At 46.4% G+C, this 24,459-nt stretch overlaps 1 protein-coding gene across 3 annotated transcripts in view; it reads right to left on the bottom strand.

Annotated features, from left to right (window-relative positions):
* Positions 1-23,401, bottom strand: part of GALNT6 (polypeptide N-acetylgalactosaminyltransferase 6) — a 64,509-nt gene extending 41,108 nt beyond the window's left edge. The window contains exon 1 of one of the 3 annotated variants that reach the window (XM_080994610.1): positions 23,295-23,401. The gene's annotated coding sequence lies outside the window, so the exon portion shown is untranslated. Of the gene's footprint in view, positions 1-19,795; positions 19,933-23,294 lie in introns of those variants that run through there. The other 2 variants (XM_080994609.1, XM_080994611.1) reach the window with 2 other exon arrangements.
* Positions 23,402-24,459: the final 1,058 nt, after the last annotated feature.

Raw genomic sequence — 24,459 nt, 5'->3', positions numbered from 1 at the left:
TTACAGGAGTTCAGCCTTTAGTTCAGCCTTTCATGTTCCACCACCTAGGATGCCCACCAGAGCCGGAGAGGATCAACATCATAGTTACCAGTAACCAAGGTTTACTAAAAAATGACTATCACATAGTGACACCAGGCCTGCACTTACTTTGCACCAAGCCAGTAGAGCTTGAATGATATCCCATTATTTCTTTCTAAATCTCAGAGCCACTTAAAACAGGGCATATGGCACCTGGGAACTTAACCAGCCTACACATGCCCACTTCCAAGTCTGCAGCTCAGTGATGGGGTACATGCTCTGCACAGCTCCAGGTTTGACCCCTGAACCTCTCATGGAAAAGAGCTTGGGTTGGAGGGCTGGGAAAAGCCGCCACCAGCCAACAGGCCCTACAGACTAGCGGGCAACCTCTGTACAAAGCACATTACAGTGGTACCTCCGGATGCAAATGGGATCCGTTCTGGAGCCCCATTCGCATCCTGAAGCGAACGCAACCAGCGTCTGTGCATGCGTGGGTCATGATTCACTGCTTCCGCGCATGCGGGTGACATCATTTTGAGCATCTGCGCATGCGCGAGCAGCGAAACCCGGAAGTAACGCATTCTGTTACTTCCGGGTTGCCGCGGAGCGCAACCCAGAAACGCTCAACCCGAAGCTACTTCAACCCGAGGTATGACTGTATTTAGTTTCAACAAGCATTGCTGTTGGATCTAAGATTTGGGGAGGGAGTACCCCACTGGGCAAGGCACTGAGACAGGACATGCAGAGTGAGAATTCTCAGTGATAGTGGCAGATATGTAGATGGTGGGCCAGTGGTGTAGCATGGGTTTCCAGTGCCCGGGGCTGTGTGGAGGGCAGGGTGGGAAGGAAACGGATGGGATACGTATGCACATTCAACTGGCTAATTATGTCCGCATCACTCAGGAGATTGCAGCCACAGAGGTAAGAAAAGAAGAGGCATTCTGTTGTCTGGAGAAGTCACTTCCTGGTTCACAGTACACAGCTTCCTGGTTCATTTAAGCACACAGCTGTATTGAGGGTGTTGAAATTTTGTGCCCCAGGCAACTGCCTCTGTGCCCCCCATACTATGGCACTCCAGTGGGCCCTCTGGGGATACTGGGGCCCTTGTCACTCTCAGAAACTGGGTCTGAAGGCCATTCATACTGAATTCAGATGGGGAATGTGCAGTTTCCCCAAAAAATGCTCCTACCCATGGAAGTGCGAGTCGCTGGGGAAGTAATGCAGCCCCTTAGCCCAGGATCAACTGCTTAGTTTTTCAAGAGAGGTGGCGGGATTCAAGCTTGCCAAGAACCCAAGCATTCTCAATGCCCTCTCAACATGCTCAGAGGCACCAGCTTCACTGCTTAAGCCCAGGACAGCCGATGTGTGCCCTCCAACATAGCCAAACGTCAGGGGTGATGGGAGTTGCAGCCTGTTCTAGCACTGAGCCCTGCAAGTTCAGAACTAGGTCTTTGCTGACTCTTACAATTAGCCCCTATCCACCAACGTGCAGATTATAGACAAGAACAAACTCACAAAGCTACAGTAAATAAGGAAGTCTCATGATATTCTTTAAACATTCAGCAAACCATAGCAGTGCCAGATGGGTGGGTGGTGAATATATTTTTTTATATAAAAAAAGAAAGGCACAGTTCTAAGAAAAATGAGTTTCTAACCCCTGATTGTTATGCTAGAACTATGAATCCTTTCTGGAATCAAAGAGGCGAAACCCTCAAGCAAGAAAGCCAACAACAGGACTGGCATCATAGAGGTGAGACCTTTGAAACAGATTTGCATGATTCCCTAGGAAATGCTTGGATTTTGAGAATCTCCTCTTTCAGGAATTTAGAAAGACAAAAAAAGGAGAAAGTTTCCCACTCAGATGTGTACAGAGTTTCCCCCCCCCCCATTAATTACAAGTATTCTATTCATCTTCCAAACAACACAAGATACACAAAAGATGTGAAAAAAAGAGATCATGAATAAACCCATAGTCACTGAAAAAGTTTCAATACCATATGTCTTCAGGATCTTCCGTCTACCTCACTGCGGTTCTCCCTTTTCTTTTTCCTTTTTCCTTTTTCCTTTCTCTCTTTTTCCTTTTTCCTGTGTCCTTTATTGCCTTAACCATCATCTATACTATATTCAATACCTTAATTATCCATCAAGTACTTTGCGAAAATTAATCCAGGCATACTAAAGATTTTAGTTGGGAACAACGTTTTTTTTAATACCCTCTGTAACATTCCCACTCCTGTGTAAACTTTTGGTTTGTTTGGTTCCTGATTATCTGTACAGAGTTAAATTAGAAGAAAGGATGTAAAGGATCAGAAATGAAGAAGCTAGTACCAATTATCCTCTGCGGCAGGGGTGCCAACTTGAATAAAATATTAGGGGAGGCCAGGTAGCCCCAGCCCCACATAATCAATCACATGACACAGTGCACGCACACCATTAGAATGGCAAAGCCCACCAACTTTGGGGAGGCCCAGCCCCCTCAAATATTTTGCCGGGTGAGCCCCTGGGAGTTGCCTCCTATGCTAGGGTTGCCATATCTTGAAGAGCAAAAAAGAGGACAGCCCGAGCCGCTGCCAGCCCGAGCATGCAGAGCCACTGCCACCACGCCCATGCCCCTCTTTCCCCAACTCAGGCTGGCAGCGGCCATGGCATGCAGAGCAGCCCGAGCTCCCCAAAACCCAGACATTTTCTTTGAAGTGTAAAAATCCACCCGGATGATTATGTTACCCCCCCAAAAGAGGACCTGTCAGGGTTTTCCTGGACGTATGGCAACCCTGCTCTGTGCCATGTTGGAGGGTATGCGATATGAGATCTGGAACATTCCCCTCCACCACCAATCCCTTTGTTGTTGTGGAGGATGGAGCGTTAAGAGAAGCCCAGACGAATTATAGGGAAATACTTCCCAGACCAGATAACATTGTTTGCTGTTGAATGAGCACAATGGAGGACTACTTCCCAGAATCTGCATGTTGCAGCAAGGTACAAAAAATGGGAAGAGGGGAGAGGACCCGGAATCCGTCTTCCTTTTTCCTTGGCACACAACTCTCTTTATCTAAGCAACACCAAATCTCTCTTTATCCAAGCATTAACATTGGGTTAAGCTGGAATTACCTACCACACCTACTGCAAACAGGATGTCCTTTTCTCTTCTTGGATTGGGGGTGTGGTGGGGGGGTAGGAAATACACTGTAAAGAATGATCCTCGCACGGGTTTGTAAGTTGCATTTTAAAAACAAAAGCCCCTGCTGTGGAGAGGGCTGCCGACTTTTCCCTTCCCGATTGAAACAGAATTACATCACTTACACATTTCAGACTCGGAGGCAGATTTTACAGCCTGGAATTGATTCGTGCCATTTCCTTGCTCAGCGCTTCCTAAACCCTTTGAATTAAATAGCGTTGTACCAGCATATCTGTGTCTGTGTGCAATATATAAATGTAACATCTGATACTGACGCATGTCGCCAGGGCATTCTTAAATCCAGAAGCCTGGGAAAATATTACAAAGGCATGCTAGTTCAGGCAAGCATGTGTTCTTCTAAATTAAGAAAATTTACTTGGGTGACAAAGGGCTCTGTCTTCACCCTCCAAATGCCACCAGTACTTGAAACTATTGGCTAAGACTCTGGGAGGCAGCGATCACCGCCGTGTTCACCCTGCAAGTCTACTTGCAGAATCAGGAACACCACCAACGAAAAGCAAATACTGCTTCTACATTGTCGCCAGGAAGTCTCCCCCCCCCTTACAAACATATTTGCACAGTTGTGCAAAAATTACAGCACTTTGCATATTTTGGTAAAGTGACGACGTGTCCTGTTTTACAGAGGACAACCCCCTGGACCAGTTTCCTATAATTTAAAAAGCAGCATCACAACCTAATTTCCCCACTTATGAAGGCGTCCCACCACAAATAATTTTCTTTTTGTAGATCTCCCGAGGTCAAGTTCTTTTGTAGCAGAGAGAATCAGTTGAGACACTTTCTCTGATTTGCAAATGGGTCCAGGGGTCCTAAAAAGGTTGGCAACCCCTCAGGTGGAGCAAGGCAGCTGAGTTCTGGATGTTGTGAAAGCACAGTAAACCCTACAGTCTAAGTTTACTATTATAGCAATTAATTCACTATTATATTGAGGGGCACTTCCCTCTGTGTTTGAGAGGCCAAAATAACTTGGCCAACCTTGGATATTGTGCTTCTCAAATTTGGAAGGGACGACATTTGCCGTTCCCCTTTAGGCAGCGAAATATCTTGGGCCTGCCTGGGCTCTCTCCATTGTCCTGCGTAGGAAAGAGAGAGCAAAATATTTCCTGTTTGATGAAGGTAAAAGAGCACTCAGCCACAAGATGACTGGTTACTTAACCCCCGCAGTCTCAAGGTGTGTCTGGGACTCAAGTGATTTCTTTCTTTCTTTCTTTCTTTCTTTCTTTCTTTCTTTCTTTCTTTCTGCCAAGGACTTTCAAGGGATGTGGGCATATGCAGAATGCATGTTAAAGATGACCCAGGATTGTGCTCTTTGTGGACCTGGTTAGCCCAAGGCAGGTTCCAGCACATATTTAATCTTTTGGTACACCTTCAGGGCACAGCTGAGGAGGAGAATGGAATTCCCCCATAGGCCTGGTGGGCAAATGACCCTAATGCAGGCATCCCCAAACTCGGCCCTCCAGATCTTTTTGGGACTACAACTCCCATCATCCCTGACCACTGGTCCTTTTAGCTAGGGATGATGGGAGTTGTAGTCCCAAAACATCTGGAGGGCTGAGTTGGGGGGTGCCTGCCCTAATGGGAGAGGGGAACAGAAAAACCTCTTGGTACGACAAGGGTTTTTCTGTGCCGTTCATCCATATGCGTGAAAGCTGGAAAATGTTCGTGCAAATTCCCATGCACGCAGAATTGCAAGGACAAAGGCAAAAACCCACCAGAAAGAACGATGTTCCCAATCAATTTGGTGGGGCTTGTGCAGAAGAATGGCTATATTGTGCCCCAAGAAGTCTGGCCACCCTTATCAAAGCTGTTCAAGGTTCAGGAGCAAAGGCACCATCCGTTTTCCTGCCCCTGGCTTTCTGCCTGTACAATGTGTGCGGAGCTCAGTTCTCTCGCTGGGGCCAACCTAATTTGTTTTACCAGGCAACCCCTTGTCTGCAGGAACCTTTTGACATGGCACACCGCCTTTGAGCCTGCTCTCTTGTTGAGAGAAGCAGTTTGTTACACAGAGCAGCCCAGGTTAGGACAGTCTGACAGCGTTCACGGCTCTGATTTTTAGGAGCTTTCAAGATGAGGGATGAACACATCTGTCCATTTTGGTTTCTCCCTGTTTCTCCTTTTCCCCATCTTCAGTTCCATTCTCCACACCAGTTTGCATTTTCTTTATTTTTTTTTAAAAAAGTCCCCGTGAAAATTCACCAGCATTTTAACGCTCCTATGTTTGTATGTAGTTTTGCCTCATATTTACAACCTGCAATTCCATACACCAAGGTGATGACTAACACAAGTGTAATAAAAATAATAAATAAATAAATAAAATTGTCCAGTAGCACCTTAGAGACCAACTAAATTTATTCTGGGTATAAGCTTTCATGTGCACGCACACTTCTTCAGATACCATCAATCAATCAAAATCAATCAATCAATATCTGTAATACATGATTAGAAACATCAATAAAACAGCAATAGATTACTAGTTGGTTAAAGAGAAGAGTAATCATGCTGTAAAAGACTATTTAAAAAGTGCATTTTTAAAGAGGCATTTGAACAATGACAGGCTGGGGATTCCACAAATAAGGGGCTGCCGTACTAAAGGTTTCATCCGTAGGGAAGACCAACTGAACCTCTGGTGTGTGGGGAACCACCTAATGTCCTCTATCAGAGGATCTATGTGATCAAATATACAAGTATACACATTTTTACAATGCAGTGTTCCCTAATAGAATGTACTCTGAATGTTCATTTCACTAACAAATGCACATTTATGCAAACTAGCTGAAGAGCCACACTGCAGAATTCAGAAAAGTGTGAATTTTGAAGGCTAGCCATGTGCGGGTTTTCTTCTTCTTTTTCTTTGGAGAGTTCTAATTTGGTAAGTTTGCCTTTAAATGCAAACTGAATTGAAATTCTCCCCCTCCTCTATTCCGCATGGCTTTCTTCATATGTGGCAGTGCTATGGTGAATAGACAGCAGGCTGATTCACACAGAGCAACATTCCATACCTGCAAATTACACATCTATGTGCTGAAAAACATTTCAACCCAACTTTCAGGTCACATTGCCCTTGCAAATATTTAAACGCACAAATCATAAAAACATCACATCCCTCAATTCACAAACTGCAACAGTTAAAACAGAGCTTTCCAAACTGTGTGTTGCGACAGGTTAGTGCGTCGGCTGCAGTGTGTAGGTGTGTCGTGTGAAAGCTCCCCACACTCTTCCTGGGGATGGAAAGGGGCTAGTTTAACCTCTGGTTTGCTAGAAAAACTGATTTACTGTGCTGCAAAATGATGCCCATCTAAAACGTGTGTCACCAACACACATGGTTTGAAGGGTTTTGTTTTTTTAAAAAAAGTCTTTGGGGTCCTCTCTCTCTCTCTCTCTCTATATATATATATAACAAAACAAAACAATAACGACAGAGCCATACGTATTTATCCAGGGATGAAATTCCAAAGATGTGGGGCCACATCGAAAAGACCCTGTCTTTGGCATCCAGCAATCTAACAGGTCTTACCAGCAGACAAAAGAAGAGGGCTTCCAGTGCTGATCTTCAACCTTGGGCAGGCTCACTGAAGCAAAGGCGTATTTTTCCATTCCACTTGCTCCTGGACCACATGAATTGGCAGGAGCAGCACTGTGGCCAGGGCAGGCAAGTGTAATACAATAGCCCAAAAGCCTCACAAAAGGAAGTGCCGCCTTTTAAGTTGGTTTGGTCTGGAGACTGTCTTCCTGCTGCCATGGCTCCTAGCATGGAAATCGGACAAGTGCGAACACGCAAACCTGTAGTAGACAACCACACAGCTCCTTTGAGATAAGGAGGTGATCAGAGAAATCAGGAGGAAGCCAAGTCAGGGCTGTGCTGCTACGAGGCATCTGCTTAGCGGTTTCAAAGTTGTTTCAGCTTTTAAGCTGCTCGTCTCTTTTTATTTATGCCTTTGTTGTGGGCGATAGTTTTAAATGTCCATTATCCTAAGCTAACTTGAGTGCCCGGTTAAGCATACAGGTAGGATATTCAGTGGCACAACCTCTAAAACACACACACACACACACACACACACACACACCCTTTCCTTGCCTCGATGCCCGGATGCACATGTCATATGGATGATTCCAGTGATGTCTTTATAGAAAAAGAGGTTTTGGAACTCACCATGAACATCTCCTTTGTTCTCTTAGAATGACAGTGGCACCTACCTGAGAGGTGCCGGAACTGAGTTCCTGTGAGTTTCATCTGTGAAAAAGCCCTCCCCTGAGAAAAAGATCCCAAGCAGTAAGAGGTCTTTCACACTGCCTATTTCCCCTGAGATGCCAGGAACTAAGCCTGGGATGTTCTGCATGCAAAACAAGCCCTCCTCTTCCAAACCAGGTACCCTTCCCACAAATCAAGTGGGGGAGAGTTCCCTCTTCACTACTTTTAATTACTCTCAACCTGCTTGCATGTGAAGACCACATGTCCACTTAGAAAACAAGCCAAGCAGAGTCCCAAACTGTGCTTCTTAGGCACAGTCGTACCTTGGAAGTCGAACGGAATCCATTCCGGAAGTCTGTTCAACTTCCAAAATGTTCAGAAACCAAAGCACTTCTTCTGATTGGCTGCGGGAAGTTCCTGCAACCAATCGGAAGCCGTGGAATCCTCGTCGGACGTTCAGGTTCCAAAAATAGTCATATTTCCAGTTATCAGGTCATATTTCCAGTAATAGGTCATATTTCCAATTATCAGACCATCCAAGGATTACACTTTAGAGAAGAAAGAATAGAGTATTGCCTTGAATCATCATTTCAAGCAAAGGCTGGCTAAGCTGGCCGCAGTGGAGCAGAGGAAGCAAGTCATATGAGGATAAGCAGAAAGGAACCACACCAGGTTTTCCGTGTGTGTTTGCTTTTATTTCATACAAAGGTGAACAAAGAGAAAAAGGAAAACACCTTGGCTCACATATACGCACTGATAGCATTAAGGGCTGCACCTGTTTAGAGGGGTGTTGCATTTGTAACCAGGGGCGGAGAATAGTTTTCAGCCCAAGGGCTATATTCCCTGGCAGGCAATGTTCTGGGTGCTGCATGCTGGTGATGGGATGGCCAGAGGCAGAAATGTGCCCGGCAACGGATATGACTCTTACCATTGTGCAGTTGGCTACGTTCCAGCCATGCAAAAATTAAAGGTTCCTACACCCCACTCCTCCTCCTCCCAGTCTCTCCATTCAGGGGCAAGCCAGGGGCAGCGTCACAGCTGAAGATCAACTGTGTGTACACACACCCTTCTTATCCAATAAAATAAGCCCCGAAGCTCAATTTCATGAGCTCCTAATGATGGGAATCAGTAATAACTCTCCTTTAAACCTAACTTCATTTTTATTGGCTGGCATGGATTATTACACATCATACAAGACTGCCCAATTTCTCAAATAGGCTGAAGACAATCTATGTTAATGTATGGTGTACAGATTTTGAGAGGGGATCTACCGTATTTTTCGCCCTTATGGGACGCACCGTCCCATAAGGCGCACCTAGGTTTTTTTTTGGGGGGGGAACTGCCCCAACAGGCAGCTCTCTGCAAGCCGTGGGAACCTAGCGCTGGCTCCCGCTGCTTGTGGAGAGGTCCGCGAAGCCTGCATTCGCCCCATAGGACGCACACACATTTCCCCTTCATTTTTGGAGGGGAAAAAGTGCGTCCTATAGGGCGAAAAATACGGTATATAACTAGCCAGTTATGGCAGTGCCCTTTGTATGCATTGATTCTGATGCTCTGTCTCTGGTCTTGGTGATTTGTGCATCTCTTTCTCCCTCCCTCCTTCCCTCCCTCTCTCTCTCTCTCTGTATCAATGAGCAATGCATTTTGAAATATTTGAAACAGTATTTTAATATTTCTGCTATATTGGTTTTTAGTATTTCTACTGTGGCACTGTGGTCTAAACCACTGAGCCTCTTGGGCTTCCTGATCAGAAGGTCGGCGGTTCGAATCCCCGCGACGGGGTGAGCTCCCGTTCCTCGGTCCCTGCTCCTGCCAACCTAGCAGTTCGAAAGCACACCAGTGCAAGTAGATAAATAGGTACCACTCCGGCGGGAAGGTAAACGGCGTTTCCATGCGCTGCTCTGATTCGCCAGAAGCAGCTTAGTCATGCTGGCCACATGACCTGGAAGCTGTACGCCGGCTCCCTTGGCCGGTAAAGCGAGATGAGCGCCGCAACCCCAGAGTCATCTGCAACTCGACCTAATGGTCAGGGGTCCCTTTACCTTTACAGTGGTACCTCGGGTTAAGAACTTAATTCGTTCCGGAGGTCCATACTTAACCTGAAACTGTTCTTAACTGGAAGCACCACTTTAGCTAATGGGGCCTCCTGCTGTCGCCGCACCGCCAGAGCAAAATTTCTGTTCTCATCCTGAAGCAAAGTTCTTAACCTGAAGCACTATTTCTGGGTTAGCGGAGTCTGTAACCTAAAGTGTATGTAACCCGAGGTATCACTGTACTGTGTTTGTAAGTCGCTTTGAGTCATTTTTATGACTAAAGCGACAAATAAATAAATAATACAAAGCAAGGCAGGCATAGTACTTGTAAAAAAGTACAGGTTGCTACAGCAAACAGATCATTTGCCACTGGAGCCTATAAATCATGGCAGCCGCTACCCGAGAAACAGAAAACTGTGCAATAGCAGCCACTTCCCTCACATTCAGCACCAGCCACCTCTGCAGGTGCCAAAAGGCTCTAGGAAACAGAAAGTGATTCACAGACTTGAGGAGTCTCAAGGCAACACCACCATGTGACCACTCATAATATACTACCGGCTGAAGTAGACGGTGGAAGCAGCAGTTGCTTAAACAAGTTGGGACCAAGCCACACAACAGATTAAACCCACTAAACTGCTTGCTTTTAACTGAAGCAGGAAGTTCAAATGTCACTCAGCCACAATCTGATCTCAGGCAAGTTGCTTCTCTCTCAAGGTGCTTCCAGGAGGGGGCTTAATTTGCAGACAGTAATAAATAATAATAATAATAAATTTTATTTATATCCCGCCCTCCCCAGCCAAAGCCAGGCTCAGGGCGGCTAACAACAAACAAATAATCAAACAATCAAATAATCCAACATTCTAAAACATTTCATTATAAAAATTAATTAAAATCAATTTAATGGCAACCGTTAAGCAAAATTCTGTGCAGGTTGCCAGAGGAGGGAGTCAGGCTGCGCCCTGACCAAAGGCCTGGTGGAACAACTCTGTCTTGCAGGCCCTGCGGAAAGATGTCAGGTCCCGCAGGGCCCTAGTCTCTTGTGACAGAGCGTTCCACCAGATTGGAGCCGCAGCCGAGAAAGCCCTGGCTCTAGTTGAGGCCAGCCTAACCTCTCTGAGGCCTGGGACCTTCAGGATGTTTTTATTTGCAGACCGTAGGTTCCTCTGTGGGGCATACCAGGAGAGGCGGTCCCGTAGGTACGAGGGTCCTAGGCCGTATAGGGCTTTAAAGGAAATCAGTAACAGGTTTTGTTAAAAAATATATATTTATCGGATTGTTCCTGGAAAGGACTAATCCAGCGAGTTGGGGCGGGGGTCTGGCTGGCATTTTGATGCCAAACACGTTGTATGGAAAAAAACACCACCACCAAAGCAAATTTGCATGCAGGGAGAGCACCAGGCTTCAGATATCCCACCAGCAACGTGGAGATAACCATGGTGTGGCGAACCTGTGGCCCTGCAGATGTTGCTGAACTAAACCTTGCACCATCCCTGGCCACTGGCGATGCTTGCTGAGGCTAATAGGAGTTGCAGTCCAGGTCCCCCACACCTGAGATAACCATAAGAATCTGGATTATGGGCCTGGATTACAATACAGTGGTACCTCGGGTTAAGAACTTAATTCGTTCTGGAAGTCCGTTCTTAACCTGAAACTGCTCTTAACCTGAGGTACCACTTTAGCTAATGGGGCCTCCTGCTGCTGCTGCGCCACCACCGCACAATTTCTGTTCTCACCCTGAAGCAAAGTTCTTAACCCGAGGTACTTTTTCTGAGTTAGCGGAGTCTGTAACCTGAAGCGCCTGTAACCCGAGGTACCACTGTACCTAGAATCCGGCCTAGAAGCTGCCTCTATTTCCGCCCTAATCTTGCAATCATAGCCGCTGGCATCTCCTGGATGAGCAATTGATAGGAAGGAAAGTCCACGAAATTTCCATACAATGAGCAAAATTGGAAGCCTTTTCCAAAGCTGGAATGCCATCAACATGCTCTGGAATGAGCACTGAAGGTTCCTCAGCTGGCTTCCATTAGCCTTCTTGCCATGGGGCAGGCACCCCCAAACTCGGCCCTCCAGCTGTTTTGGGACTACAATTCCCATCGTCCCTGACCACTGGTCCTGTTAGCTAAGGATGATGGGGGTTGTAGTCCCAAAACAGCTGGAGGGCCGAGTTTAGGGATGTCTGCCATGGGGCAAAGAACAGTTAGAGTAAGGGTGTGAGATTTATATTGGAAAATGGTTGTGGGGAGGATGGGTTAATAACTCGCTCCTAATCAGACACAAAAAAACAGGGAGGAGCTCCTGATCACAGATCACCTGTGCCTCTACTTACACCCTTTTTAACTGCTCCAATGAGCCTTCTTTGGTATTCAAGAGCATCTTTCTGTCACCAAGAAAACACTGGGAGTAAAAATAATAATAAAGGCCCTGGGGAGCGGCATCCATGTGTGTACATGTAGAGAAGAGAGGCACAATTGTAGCCACATCTATCAAGTTCCTTTCGAGCATGAAGGCAAAAGGGCTTATTTGCCTAAAAGATGAACTCTGAGAATTTCAGAACACTGTCCAATTGCATTCTGGATTTTAACTCAGTGTAAAAACCAAGAAATCCACCTGCTGCATAGCCAGCCAAGACCCGAGGCTGCCACTATGCCTCTGCAATGGCACTGCAGATAGCAGCTTTGAGATAAGGTCTCCAAGTACAGCACACCCAGGGTATCGATTTGAGAAATCAAGGTGAACTTGTAATCCTTTGGCTGCAAGCACTACAGATGCCTTTCGCTCTAGATATGCCAACTCTTCGGGGGGAACTGGGTTCTGGGAGGAGAACGCATGTTGCAAACTGTGGCTTGTGGCAGAAAGAGAAAAGGATGGAAAAAAGCACAGCCTTCTCCAGTTGCCCTTTCTATTAAGCATTCATCATGATTTGTGCTCATGATACTATCAGGGCAGTTATACGTGTTCCTGCTTTCACTACCATTTGCTCCTACAAATGTTTTGGGGCAGATATATGCAATAGGCGCATGGCCTCTACCTTCCTGGTAAAATCCAGTAATTTTTCATATCACAATTGTTCCAGGCTTTCTTCCTCTCACTTTTCCCTCAACCTGCAATCCTAAATATGCACGCTTACCTGGAACTATTCCCATTGAACATACTGGGTCTTACTTCTGAGCAAACATGCACAAACTCTCCACAGACCTGCCAACACTTTGAAGTCAAAATCTGGGATGCCACCGCCTGTTTTTATCGCGAGAGCATGGCAGCCATTTTGGTTGCCATGGTCTTGCATGATTTCGCATTGCTGGGCACTGTGCAAAATCTTTTTTGGGGGAGGGAGTCGTGCTGTGAATTCACGCGATATCAGAGAAACAAAAATGGCTGCCGTTCTCTCATGATAAAAAACAATATGCCCCTTTTTTTCTGGGAGACTTGCAGGGTATGTCTCCACTCCTATACAGATTGTTATAGGACTGCATTCATAGGAACCCTGTGACTTATAAGATCCATAACTGTAGACAAGCATTGCCAGCTGCAGTGACATGCCTGATACGTTCTAAGGCACTCTCTCATTGCATTTGGGTTGACAGTGAGACACAGTCAGAATCAGTGGCGTACAAAGTGCGGGGTGGAGGGGGCGGGCCGCCCTGGGTGCCACTCTAGGGGGAGGGTAACAAGATGGCCCCTGCCTCCCCCCAGCTGTAGAGTGGCCGAGGGCGCGCGCAGTCTGTATGGAATGCCACACATGCGCAGTCCGTATGGACGCCGTGCAAACGGCAGCCCATATGGCTGCCACGCACAAGCAGCAGCCCATACAGAGTGCGCATGTGCGGCATCCTGTATGGTTGCCACACATGTGCAGTCCATATGGGCTGCCGCACATGCGCAGTCCGTATGGGCTACCCCGCACCGGGTGCCGGAGAGGGTTCCTCCACCACTGGTCAGAATGCCTGGCACTCTTGTGAACAGAGCACATCCCAGAATCTTCTACAAAATGCAGCAACACAGCGGTCAAATTGACATAAACAAGTTTCCTTGACCATAGGAAATCTGGATAACCACTGCCAGTTACATCACACTGGCTCACAAGAATCATGCCTTTCAGGAATCTGAAATCTATAAAGTAATCAGGCGCTCCTCTTTGAAACGCATTCAGGATGCCAGGAGAAAATTGTTCCTGGGGCCGAAACACTTGGCTGCAAGCTACTTTCACTTCAAAGCACTGCATCATTAACAGATGATATAATTGTAGGCTTAGGTTTGCTGCTTGTGAAATAGGCCTTGCAAAATATGACAGAGCACATTAACAGCCCGTGTCTCAGACAAAGAAGCCTTTTTGATGGAATGCTAGAAGAGGCAATTCATCCAGTTTACTCCAGTGGGAGGGGATGAGGTGGGAAGCAGGTTCCGCCTCCATCTAGACTGTCAGTATTTTGTGGGCGGAATTCAAGCGCATTCTGGGAAACATAGGTTTGCACAATTAAAGTGAATTAAAGCATACTGTCACCATAGGGCAACTAATCCACTTGGGGGGTAGGGGAAACAGACTTTTTGTGGTTGGGATTAGGAAAGCAATGGGAAAATGCATCTTTAAAAGTGTGGAGTGAACAGTCAGGGTACAATGTGTAAACACAATGCAAAGTAAAGCAAGATTAATGATCGTTGTCATATAATTGCCCAGCAAATGAATGAAAGTGAATGCTCAATGAAGTTCAGATATAAACTCTGTGTAAGCTTTCCGAAAGCAAATCAGGATGAGTGCTCAATAAACAGAGCATCTGGAGCAGCAATATAATAGTACCACCCACAACTCAGTTCAGTCCTCAGAGTTACTATGACAAGGGAAGAGGATAAAGAAATCTCCTTGTCTGCCATTCTCTGCAACGTGTTCTTGGTATGTGCATTAATGGGGCTTTATTCTGCTTTATAAGTTGTTCTGAAATGCTTCGCCAGAGCCAGTACATTATTGTTTTCCCGAGAGGCTACAGTGCCACAAAAGCAGGGCAATTCCACCATCACCCTGGAAAGCTTGTGGTATGAAAAGTTACGGAGCTGGAGCAGGAAGTTACCAGACATGCACTGATTGGAAATGAGGCAGCAGGATTGCCCTCAAAATTTTTGCAGGTGCAAATAGTATTGCAAATTGGTGGGATTGGGTGAAACTGCCCTGACATCGTAATGAGCACAAATCTTCAGGAATGTGCAATAAAAGGGGCACCTGGAGAGGGTCTTCTGTGCATCTGCGCTGTTAATCCTCCTCAATCCCTTTACTTTGTTTTTAAAAAGAGTAAAGGTAAAGGGACCCCTGACCGTTATGTCCAGTCATGACAGACTCTGGGGTTGCGGCGCTCATCTCGCTTTATTGGCTGAGGGAGCGGGCGTACAGCTTCCGGGTCATGTGGCCAGCATGACTAACCCGCTTTTGCCGTTTACGTTCCTTCCAGAGTGGTACCTATTTATCTACTTGCACTTTGACGTGCTTTCAAACTGCTAGGTGGACAGCAGCTGGGACCGAGCAATGGGAGCTCACACTGTTGCGGGGATTCTGACCCCCCCCCCCCCACTAATAGTCCCCACTTGAAATCATACGTATTTATTTAAGATGAAAACCAAGGTTTTGATCAAAGCCCATAGGTGATGGTGCTTTCAAATGTTCCTTGGTGTTCACACTGCTGTCCCCTTGAGTTACTGCTCACTATCAGCCAATATATTTTTTTTAAAGAAAAGGTAAGCGATCTAGCAAGTTTAGTCTTGCATCAGTAAACTCTGTGGCAAGAAAGGCTGTTATCTTTCAAGCAGCTGCTAACCTTTCCATGCAGGGCTGTCTAGCTGGCACAGAGGTTAACCCTTCATTTGAACTAGACTTTAAAGATGCAATCTTTATAGGCGCTTTCCTGAGAATAAACTCCATCGGTCAGGATTTACCACAGAGCAGATGGGCACAGGATTGTACTCTAAATCCCCCACTTTCTCTCCATCTGAGGGAAAAGAACACGAGGTAATCCTTTAAGAAAATAAATAAAAATGGTTTACTCTCACAACAACTTCACCACCTGTATAAAAGGTGTGCACTGGCCTTCGACAAGATCACTGCTGCATTTAAAAAAATCAGTGTGGAGCCTGATGCTATGCACATTTACTCAGAAGAAAGTCCCAGTGAACTCAATGGATCTTTCCCCCAAGTACAGAGTAGAAGTCTGGAGTTTCATCTGCTCATTGAGGAATTGCAGCATTTCTGGGAATGTAAGTTTGACCCCCCCCAACCCCCCCCCCTTGTAACACGTGCAGTTTTGCTATTCAGTTTTGCTATTTTAGACTCCGGACTGAATGGGTGAGCACCTTAGATGGCAATGTGCATTACTTCAAATTGTGATAATCCTCCAACATTTGGAGCCTTCTTGCTCATACTACTGAGTGGGGCTCTGGATGACTGCCCTGAACTCTTGCCCCTAGAAAACAGTGTAACAATGAGTTTTGATCGACTGCTTTTCATTTGCAGTAGCTGCACATCATATTACCCACAGACTTCTCTTCCCGCCCCATCCACCTGTAACATCTGCATAAAGGTAAAGTTAAAGGGGACCCCTGACCATTAGGTCCAGTTGTGACCGACTCTGGAGTTGCGGCGCTCATCTCGCTTTATTGGCCGAGGGAGCCGGCGTACAGCTTCCGGGTCATGTGGCCAGCATGACTAAGCCGCTTCTGGCGAACCAGAGCAGCGCACGGAAACGCCGTTTACCTTCCCGCCGGAGCGGTACCTATTTATCTACTTGCACTTTGACGTGCTTTCAAACTGCTAGGTTGGCAGGAGCAGGGACCAAGCAACGGGAGCTCACCCTGTTGTGGGGATTCGAACCGCCAACCTTCTGATCGGCAAGTCCTAGGCTCTGTGGCTTAACCCACAGCGCCACCCGAGTCCCAACATCTGCGTACACGTAAATAAATCTGCTGGAACGATGGAAGCCCATTGGTTCTTACAGAGCGATGGAGGTAATGATACTCAGCGTTTCCAGAAAAAATGCTTGAGATGAGACTGGCTGGAAGGGAAAACATCTAATGCTCAACTGAGCGGCAGCAGCTCATCTACCTTTAGGCAAAGTTGGGGAGGGGGAAGGAGAAGGGGGAGGAAATGAAAATCAATGCAGCTTTACAATACATTGCTTACTGAAGACATATTGTGGTGCCATTGTCCCCCTAAGCAATTTTTGTTTGCACTTTTTTAAAAAAGAAAGTCAAGTATAGCCTGTGGCCCTCCACAGGTCATGGGACTACAAATCCCATCATCTTTAATCTTTGGTCCACAGTGGCTGAAGCTGATGGGAGTTGTAGTGAGGAACATCTAAAGGGCACTAGGTTTGGGAAGGTCAGTAATGTAGTGCTTTAATCTGATTGCAGACTCAGTGCATACATGCATAGGTGCCAACTCTGCACGTCGTTGTCTGCAGAAAGACTGGACAACCGAGATTTTTTTCCTCATCAGAAGATGAGTGTAATCACTGTCACTTTTGCCATCTTGTGAGTGCTGCCCTGTGTTGCAGACAAAAAATGACCCACGATCTGAGCACATGTTGAATCATTCTCTTGACATGGGCATAGTTTTCACATGGGGGGGGGAGTGGGATTGCAAATGGTCCCAACTTGTGACAGGGGGTTTGGGTGGACTGGACAAGTCGCATCTCAAAAGAGAAACATCAGTGGCATGACTGCAGCAACTAATCATTCCCTAATTGTAGTTTTATTTTTGTTGTTTGGTGGTGGTGGGATTGTGGTGTCTGCCAATCCAATTTTTCAGATGGATACAATAACTTCCCTAGACATTTGTGCTAAATTGTCCAAAGCAACTAAACTGTACTGAAAGTCTAAGCTGTGGACACAGATGTCCCTGATTAAACTGTTGCCTACATTATCAACCCACTCTCAGGGGTCAGCAAACTTTTTCAGCATGGGGCCAGTCCATTGTCCCTCAGACCTTGTGGGGGGCTGGACTATATTTTGAAAAAAATATATGAACAAATTCCTATGCCCCACAAATAACCCAGAGATGCATTTTAATAAAAGCACAATTCTACTCATGTCAAAACACCAGGCAGGCCCCACAAATAACCCAGAGATGCATTTTAAATAAAAGGACACATTCTACTCATGTAAAAACACACTGATTCCCAGACCATCCGTGGGCCAGATTTAGAAGGCGATTGGGCCGGATTCAGCCCCAGTTTGCCTACTCATGGACTAGGTAGTCTCCAACAAACATCTCTCACGCCCCACTTGCAATACTGGATAATACAACCTCCCTTACTACATACATTGTTGAACATACTCTTTTCACTACAGTTAGAACCACAGAATTGGAAGGGACCACAAGAGTAAACCAGTCGAACTCCCTGCAATGCAGAAGTCTCAACTGAAGCATCCAAAACAGATGTTCTTAAAAACCTCTGCTTGAAAACCTCCAAGGAAGGAGAGTCCACCACCTCCGGAGAAGGTCCATTCTGAGATTTGCTTTTCCCCGTTCTCTCTTTAGTAATAGAAGTAACAACAACCAGTGGCGTAGCGTGGGTTGTCAGCACCCGGGGCAAGGCAAGTAATTTGCGCCCCCTAACCCGTGGATTTTAGCACTCGAGGTAGGGGCAGAGAGCTGCGAGCGCCCCCCCCCAGATGTTGCGCCCGGTGCGGCTGGCCCCCCCTGCACCCCCACGCTACGCCACTGACAACAACTACAACAACAACTGCAGGTGGAGTTTAGAGCATTGCTGCATCTCCAATTCCAATCAGCTGCATCAGCCAGCAGGGCCAATGGCCAAGGATGATGGGAGTTGGAGTCCAACAATAAAGAAGGCTGATCGCGGAAGAATGGATGCTTTTGAATTATGGTGCTGGAGGAGACTCTTGAGAGTCCCATGGACTGCAAGAAGATCAAACCTCTCCATTCTGAAGGAAATCAGCCCTGAGTACTCACTGGAAGGACAGATCGTGAAACTGAGGCTCCAATACTTTGGCCACCTCGTGAGAAGAGAAGACTCCCTGGAAAAGACCCTGATGTTGGGAAAGATGGAGGGCACAAGGAGAAGGGGACGACAGAGGATGAGATGGTTGGACAGTGTTCTCGAAGCTACTAACATGAGTTTGACCAAACTGCGGGAGGCAGTGGAAGACAGAAGTGCCTGGCGTGCTCTGGACCATGGGGTCACGAAGAGTCAGACACAACTAAACAACAACAACAACAACAGTGGAAAGGAACGACTTTGGCTACTCCTGGTCTATAAAGTGGCATGCAATGGAATGGGGATCATCACTGCAACATGAAGGGTAACTTGCAAGCCTCCCCAAAGCCTACACACTCCAAGAAGCTGTCATGCCTAAATTTGCAATGCCAAATGAGCATTTGAACCTCACAGGGGGTTATTTGGGTGCACTTGTGAATGATGTTAATGCAGGATAGGCGCAGCATTTCAAAATCACAGAGACGCAGACCAGAGTCTGCTTTTAGGCAGTCGAAGGAGATTTGAGAAAAGTGCCGCTTCCTGTGGCGCACACTCACACCCACATCCGCAGAAGCAATCCCCGCTCTCTGCCCCGATCAAGCAAGTTTTGCAGGTTTCAGTATTGGTTCAAAACCTGTCGGACCTGTGAACCAGAGACCCGAGTGCGATGACTGTGTCACAATAAGAAGCCACCCCTCCTTCAAGTCAGTCCGCGCGCAATATTCGACCCCACATGACCTTCAGTGGAAAGGGCTGGAAGGAACTGACAAGTGAATGGATAGTAAGGTGATTTACTCCCAGTGGCAAAACCCGCTTTCCATTTGTTCAGGATAGTTTGAGGAGGGAGGGATGGGAGGGAGAAGACAGGCAGGAGGAAGAAGCCGCAGAAAGAGGACATCTGAAGTAGCCTGATCCCATCTCTCAACTCGCCTCCAACGCAACCCAACCACACCCTCCCCCCGACATCTTTCCTAAGGCAATAGTTTAGCGGGACTAACATAAAGCCCCCTCCTCTCTATTTGGATCGCCAGGGGTTAAAACGAGATTTGCAAAAAGAGGGAAAATATTAAAGCCTTCTAATGTATATTTGTATCACAAGTTGAAGCAAAAAAAACCTCTTTTTTTGGGGGGGGGATAGCCACAAATTCACCCCAACTCCAGGGGGAAGCCCCCCACGCCTTCAGCATCCACCCCACGGGACCCTGTCCCCAAATGCGCTTCCTCCTCAAACGGGAAAGCCACCAAGGATGGGGGGGGGGGGGACGCGCGCCTGCCCCTCGGCCAAGGAAGGAGCCCAGCCCAGCGGCTCCCCAGTCCCAGAAGAAGTGGGTCCGCGCCCCGATTCCCGGAGCCCGAAGCACAAAGGCGGAGAGGCTGCACTCACCTCGCCCGGGACCACCTCGGCGCGGAGGTCGGCGCGCTCTCTGGCCGCGACTGCTGGGCAGCCTCCGCTCTGGCGCAGGTGGAGCCCGGAGGAGGCGGGTCCCGCCCGCCGGACTTCTCACCTGCCGCCGACCCCGGGCGAGCCAGCGGGAAACTCCGCCGCCCCAGGCACAGGTGTATCTCGGAGCGGCGCCGCTGGGTCCTAGGGCCGGCGCGCCCCCAGCCGGGCGCCTCGCACGTTGGGTCCTAGCGCCCGGAAGCGCCAAGTTGGGAGGGACCCGCAGGGGTCATCTAGTCCAACCCCTGGCAAGGCAGGAAGCAGCTGATATTGGGCACACTTCGTGTCCCGCTTCATTGCTGAGTGGCCCTCCAGGTTGAGAAGAAGCAGGCTCCATCATTGGTAGAGCATGAGACTCACTATATAAAAAAACGTTTAGGGGCACTCTCACTTTCCTACTCATATTGAAATATTGCCCCTCAGTGAGGCCAAACTTAGATTCACAAAATGGTTAGGGGTATGCGTACCCCTGTGTCCCCCCAGAAAAAAGCACTCTGTGTGTGTGTGTATATATATATATATATATATATATATAATTTTTTTGTTTTACACTTTAGAATATTCATTTAAACAACCTTGACGAAGATTTGGAGACATGCTTCAGAGGCCCAGACTATGGGGAGCCCCCAAAAATTAATAAATACAATTTGGATTACAATTGGGTCTTTTTAAATGTAGTTTCTTGTTTTTAATTGGATTATGATGTGGATATGTTGATTGGCTGTTTTTATTGGAAAATCAATTAAAATGATTTTTTTTAAAAAAATGTCAATGACTTCCCTTCTTCTCTTTCCATGGTTCATTTTGCATATCATAAATCCTTGCATATTTTACATAAAGGAAACCATTCAGTGTTCCATTATTACGTCCTACAAAACTTGTTTACACTGTTGAATTTATCTTAATGCTGCCTACGTTTTCATGTGTACACAATCCCCTCCCCCCATATATACAATAAACATTTTCCAGTCTTCTTTAAATGTATGTTCTTCTTGTTCTCTTATTCTGTATGTTAGGTCTGCAAGCTGTGCATATTCCATCTTCTTTAAGTTGCCATTCTTCTTTAGTTGGGATCGCCTAGAGCATGAGACTCAGGGTCGCGGGTTAGAGCCCTGCGTCTGGAAAAAGATTCCTGGATTTCAGGGGGCTGGACTAGATAGTCCTCGTGGTCAAATGATAGATAACACACCCGATGAAATGGGCCCCAATCCATGAAAGCTTACAGTCTTCCCCCCAAAAGCTGTTTTGTTTCAAAACTCCAACAAGAGGGTTTGTGGTTCCTGCAATGATCTAATACAGCTTACCCAGACACATGATTCAAATTGTGAGCACTCCACGTGATGCATTGAGACAGGAGAGGAACCAAAACCGAGAAAGGAGACAGTGGAGATAAAGGAGAAGCATGCTTGCAGCCAGTTAGACTTCACCGCAACCTTTTCAGAACTGTACGCTGCTAAAAACGTCAGATCAAAACCATTTTTAAAAAAACCGTTTTGAGTTTTCAAGAAGTGTCTGTGCAGATTTGCATAGCTGCAGACACCAAGGTGTGAGGCACTGTGTTGAACCACTAAATGGTGAGACCAGGAAACAACAGAACAAACGCCAACTCTGTATCCTGGTACCTATCCTTAGGCAGCTCAAACTGACTCTGGAAAAGGGTGAATGGATGATCACCAGCTCCGTGGCAGCCAAACAGAAAAGGTTGCCTAGCCACTCATTATTGCTTCTCAGTGTCTAAGAATAATTCGTTGGGTTGCTGTAAAAAGCTCTGCAGAGGCCGGCTGACTGTGAATCAGATATGGAATCGTAAGCGTTGGGGGAAACCAGCTTTGCATATATCAGTCATATAGGCCTGGCCCTGAAATGGCAGATTCCCCTTCTGTGCAAATGTGAATGGCATTAAAGGTAAAGGACTCCTGACCATTAGGTCCAGTCGTGACTGACTCTGGGGTTGCGGCGCTCATCTCGCTTTATTGGCCAAGGGAGCCGGCGTACAGCTTCCGGGTCATGTGGCTAGCATGACTAAGCCACTTCTGGCGAACCAGAGCAGCGCACGGAAACGCCGTTTACCTTCCCGCTGGAGCGGTACCTATTTATCTACTTGCACTTTGATGTGCTTTCAAACTGCTAGGTTGGCAGGACCAGGGACAGAGCAACGGGAGCTCACCCCATTGCGGGGATTCGAACCACTGATCTTCTGATCGGCAAGTCCTAGGCTGTGTGGTTTAACCCACAGCGCCACCTGCGTCCCTGTGAATGGCATTAGAGACCTCTTAAGTACCGGACCTGCTGGTGTGGATGTTTGTAGACAAGAAGAAGCTGTTCCTGGAGTGAAGGGAAAGTGTGAGAATATAGAGCGCCTTCTGCAAGCATAGAGTAATAGGATCATAGGATCTTAGAGCTGGAAGGGACCCGAGGGTCATCTAGTCCAACCCCCTGCAATGCAGGAATCTCAGCTAAAGCATCCATGACAGATGTCCATCCAACCTCTGCTTAAAAGCCCCCAAGGGGGAGAAAATACCATCATTATTAGAATGGCAAAGTAAACTCTGTGAGTTTGTGGAAATGGCAAAAATGACGGCAACTATTAGAGGCCATTCAAATCAGAGAATAATTAAAGAGTGGGAGGGAGTGAAGGAATACAGTATATGAAAAAATATGGTTCTGGAACTGGAATATTAATAGATAACGTGTAAAACGTGCAGGGGTAAGCAAAGAAATAATAAAAGAATCAGCTGAACAATGATTAAATTATAACAACACCACAAGACGAAAGAAGTAAAAATAAAATAAAATAAGATCACACATGGGTGAAGGGGAACGGGGGAGGGTATAGGGGAATTTGAAATATTATTTATAATACAAAAGCTTTAATATAAAATTTCTAACTGTGTTGTATTTGTATACAGCAAAGAGAAATTTAGAGTAATTAGGTATATTTTAATTTACCATATTTTTTGCTCTATAAGACTCACTTTCCCCCTCCTAAAAAGTAAGGGGAAATGTGTGTGCGTCTTATGGAGCGAATGCAGGCTGCACAGCTATCCCAGAAGCCAGAACAGCAAGAGGGATTGCTGCTTTCACTGCGCAGCGATCCCTCTTTCTGTTCTGGCTTCTGAGATTCAGATTTTTTTTTTCATGTTTTCCTCCTCCAAAAACTAGGTGCGTCTTGTGGTCTGGTGCGTCTTATAGAGCGAAAAATACGGTAGTTAATTATGTAATAGGTTTAAGTTAGAAAATGAATATGGATGTTGAATTTGATGTTTGTAATTTTTCTTTTTTCGGTTTTGGAAATAAAAGATAATAATAATAAAAAACCAAGGAAGGAGAATCCACCACCTCTTATTCCACTGCCAAACAGCTCTTGCTGTCAGAAAGTTTTTCCAAGTGTTAAGTCGAAATGTCCTTTCATGTAGCTTGAAGCCATTGGTTTGAGTCCTACCTTCCTGAGCAGGAGAAGACAAGCAAAGAGAACATTTTCCACCATCACCATCCAGTTCCTTCTATGTCTTTGTGACTGGTTCCCCGTCTAGAGTGGTGACCCAGCTGTCATTGCAAATCTCCCAGACCACAATCTTTGAAGAGGATCAGTGTTTGTGAGAGATTCTCCACCCATTTCCTCCCTCTGGGCTGGGTTCTGCTGCGTTATGTGGCTTGGCTTGATCTTAATTTTGGTTTTCACATCATGAGTTTTAAGTAAAGATATCCTTTTTGTTTACTGACTAAAACATTTATATCCCACCTCTCGAGGTGTGGCCAAGGCACAGTCCGACCCCCTCCTTTGGTAATCCTCATAGAACTCTAGCCCAATGTTTGCCATTAATTTGTTTCTTAATTAATTTTAGAATGAATTGATTTTAGAATGCTGTGTTACTTTTATTGTTGTTAGCCGCTCTGAGCCTGGCTTTGGCTGGGGAGGGCGGGATATAAATAAAATATTATTATTATTATTATTATTATTATTATTATTATGTGTTTAATGCAGAAGTGGAGCACGTGGAACAAAGGAATTGCAACCCCTTTAAAATAAGCAGTAAAGGTAAAAGGGCTCCTGACTGTTAAGTCCAGTCGTGGATGACTCTGGAGTTGCGGCGCTCATCTCGCTCTATAGGCTGAGGGAGCCGGTGTTTGTCCACAGACAGCTTCTGGGTCATGTGGCCAGCATGACTAAGCCGCTTCTGGTGAAACAGAGCAGCGCACGGAAACGCCGTTTACCTTCCTGCCGGAGCGGTACCTATTTATCTACTTGCACTTTGACATGCTTTTGAACTGCTAGGTTGGCAAGAGCAGGGACCAAGCAACGGGAGCTCACCTTGTTGTGGGGATTTGAACTGCCAACCTTCTGATCGGCAATATAAATGTTTTGAGAGGCCTTTTAGAGTCATGAGGCCATTCATACCACTGAACAGGCCCTCGCTCTGGTGTGCGTGTTTGTGTGTAGGTACTTGTGTAGTCAAAAATAGACAAATCTCAGACTATTCAAGCTGACCAGACTATTCAGGCTGGCACTTCTCGCACATAGAGAGAAGGGAAGCTGGTCCCTGGGGGTGCCTGCTAAGCTCTACTCATCTCGCTGCCTCCTTATTTATCAACATCAGATCGGGGGT

This window comes from Podarcis pityusensis (assembly GCF_964106645.2).
Source record: "Podarcis pityusensis genome assembly, chromosome: 2".
In the NCBI taxonomy this organism is placed as follows: domain Eukaryota; kingdom Metazoa; phylum Chordata; class Lepidosauria; order Squamata; family Lacertidae; genus Podarcis; species Podarcis pityusensis.
Note: the sequence above shows the minus strand (reverse complement) of the source record. Positions and strands in the feature narration are given on the sequence as shown.